Source organism: Euphorbia lathyris, chromosome 7, assembly GCF_963576675.1.
Source record: "Euphorbia lathyris chromosome 7, ddEupLath1.1, whole genome shotgun sequence".
NCBI classification, from domain to species: domain Eukaryota; kingdom Viridiplantae; phylum Streptophyta; class Magnoliopsida; order Malpighiales; family Euphorbiaceae; genus Euphorbia; species Euphorbia lathyris.
In genome coordinates, this window is record NC_088916.1 from 69,459,577 (window position 1) to 69,463,186 (window position 3,610).

The following is a 3,610-nucleotide window of genomic DNA, read 5'->3' on the forward strand; positions in this document are numbered from 1 at the left end:
CTGCAACAGAGGTGGTTCCCGCCAATCGCCTCTTCCTCCTCGCCAAGGCTTTCGCTTCCCGATCTGCAGCGAGTTGGGATAAAGGGTCACCCCTGCAAAGGGTTAAGAAAAATCATCAACTAGGAAATAAGCTAATAGTACCTTGTACGAAAACGCGATAAGGGATATAAACAACGCGATCTTCCTCGCGGTAGGCAATCGCTACTCGGCTCCTTAGCATATGGAATGCCTGATCATATGTCCATACAAAAGGAGGAGTACTCTTCAAGAATTTTACAATAGCGGATTCTTCCTTGCTTGGATAACCAAAGTTCAAACTCTTTACATTAGGTCGGTCCTAGCAACGAAGAAAGTTCGGATTCCCTTCGTGGAACTTGATGAAGAAATAAGACCTGTCCCACTCGCGGATTTTGTTCGACTTCTCATCAAAGCCGTAGTAACCGCTCTGTCGGATGAAAGTAAAATACTCCCCCGAACTTTTGAAATGATGAAGCTTGGAGAAAATCTTGAGCGAGAAGGGAACCTCCAGACAATCTGCCAAAAACTTGTCCAGAGTCAAGTCGGCCCATCCATTGGGGTGCAGTTGCCCGGGTGCGATTCCATAACCTCCAAGGATGGAAGCAATCTCATCTGCCAGCGGATACGTGAAACCGCAGATAATTTGAGCGACAAAAATGGTAAAATACCCCTTCGGGAAGTCGCCGGGTCCTCTATTTTCCCTGGGAATGCTTGTTTCCAGGCCTTGAAGCCAAGGATACTGCTCCAGCAAGTCGTCAATCGTCTCGCGGCAAACTAGGCTTCCCGACCTATCCTTCTTCGGTAATAAACGGGGAGTGGGGACAGGTGGTGGAATCAACTTCTTGGGGTCGAAACCTAGGCCCTCATCAGTTGTATTCGCCAGATGGAGAAAATCGGCAGGATGAGAATCGGACCTAGGAGAGCTAGTTGAAGCTTCATCAACCATCTCATCAACCTCGTGAGACACCTCGCGATCGTAATTTTCGTCGAAGGGTGCGAAATCAAGTTCAGGGTTCGACATATCGGTGAAGGAAACGAACAGAAATAAAAGGAAAAATGGTTGAACGAGTTACGAGTTACGAGTTACAGAAAGGGAAACTTACATGTGAGAAAGAATGCAGAGAAGAACGAACGCAAAAGGGTTGATGCCAGAGAGGAAATGACAGAAAACGAACGAACTACTTTCGAATTTTGAATACCCAGATGAAGATGGAGAGTTGTCTAAGACATATGAAAAGACCCTAAAGGGCTCTTGCTAAACTAGAGGGGAGGCATGTGATGATTCGTGAAACCAACTGAGCTGAATCATAAGCACGGGCCCATCCCAAACTTAAGCCCATGGTTCAAGATTAAATGGGCTCCTAATAAGGGAAAGGGTTAACCGCCCCGAAATCCCAACAAGGCACTAAACCACCCACTCAGAGAAACGGGACCACGTTTGTGACTACGTGGAGGACGTGGCACAGAAAGGGTAACCGCCCTCGGCGGTTACCTAGAAAGACTTATAAAAGAAATAAGAAAGCCAAGGGAGAGGGATTCACGTTTTTTTTCCTCAATATGATTATCGATCTACTAAATTCCACACAAAACTGACTTGATCGTCGGAGAGTTTTCCCGGAGATCCTGTCTCCGGTTTTGTTTTGCAGGTAACTACGACGAGGATCATCCAATCAAATCCGGCAAGTTATCAGATCTATAAGATGTAAATTTAAGTTGTACGATTATTTTAATCTCCAACATCTAATTTTAATAAGGCTAAATCTAACGGTGACTGACTAAATTCACTTGATCCCAAAATGAAAACCACAGTACAGAAAAATATGTGAAGACAAATAAAATAAAATTGTGCACGTAACTAAAAATACAATGAATTCATCTTTATAATATGCAAAACCCTAATCATTACCATAATAAATTTGATACGGTTCTAAATCGAATTACTAACCATTGGACCACCTTTTGATTTCTCAAAGCAATAGAATCATACAATATTATTAATTAATTAAAGATTGTCTATTACTTCAGAATGCTACAAATTAATCCATGGATTATGATCTAAAAGGAAAATTGTCTTTTCTTTTAAAAAATTCATATCTATACTATATATAATAGCGGTAGCAGAAAGAAAATAAAAGAAATATTTTAGAGGCTTATTTTATTAGTTGTCAAACATTTAAAAATCAAGAGGATTTTAATTAATTAAAATTTTATATTTAATAAAATAATATAATTAATTTGATTAAAATTCGAATATGAGTGGTGATGAAAATGAGTGAGTTAATGCATAGTTAAATGAAAATTCAAGTGATTTCAATATGAGTGATGATGAAAATGAGTGAGTTAATGCATAGTTAAATATTAATTAATAATTAAATATGGAGATAATTTGTAAAGAGTGGAGGTATATATTTGAGCGGACACAAATTATTTTATTGTCTTTAAATTGAAATCATTTAAATATAATAATAATAAAGTAATAATACTCCAATCATGGCTTAAAAAATTAAACATAATAAAAAAGATTTAATCAATTAAGTAATAATAATAAATTTAATCATATAATAATTCAAGGTAGGTGAAGAGATATTGTATTAATTGTATTTAATAAGTATTATTATTACATCAACTGTTACAATTTATTGTACAATATAATGTAAGGAGTTTGTTGTTTTTTTCTTTCTCGTCCCAATTTCTATCTAAAAAAAATATGATAAATTTTGTTAGAGTTATATGATTTTTTTATGAATTGTTTTTTAATGAATTTATTTTCATGCAGTATGGCAATGTTGTAAATGAATGCTCGCTTCAACCAAATTTGTTACCTCTCTGCCGAAAAAGACACGTGGAGAACAAGAGTCAGAGTTATTAGGTTATGGGAAGCACTTAGCACAAAAGATAACAATTCCATAATAAGTTTGGATATGATATTGCTAGATGAAGATGTATTTATGTAATATTTTTATATATTTATTAAATCTGAAAATCTATTGATATAATTTTTTATTGCAAAATAGGGTAGCACAATTCATGGAAGTATCTGTAAAGTTCAAATTGATAAATTTTGAAGCAAATTACATGAAGGCAAAATTCATGTTACTGAGAAATTCAATATTATACCAGCTTCGCAAAGCTACAAGCCTATTCCTAATCAGCATAAGATTATATTTCTTCTAACAACTAAAGTAACACAAGTAGATGAGATTGATTGTAAAATTGCTCTCCAAAAATTTGAGTTTGTTACTTTAAACAAGCTTATCGATAGATGTGAAAACTATTTGTTCTAACTAGTGAGATATTTGAAATATAGTTTTATGATTTAATTCAGTTTCAAATTAAATATTAATTTCAATTGATTTTACGATGTTAATTTTGCGGATATTGTTGGAAGAATCACAACAATAAGCTCGATCAACGAAATTGATGTTAGTGAAAAGAAATGAAAGAAAGTAAATCTCGAGCCGATGAATTATGAGTACGATCTGTAATTAATTTTTCTGCAATTTAATTTAATTTCCCTTATTTTTATCAAAATAAATATATATTTATACTTGATTGCTTAATTATAGAGGGAATAGATACAAATATATTTTTG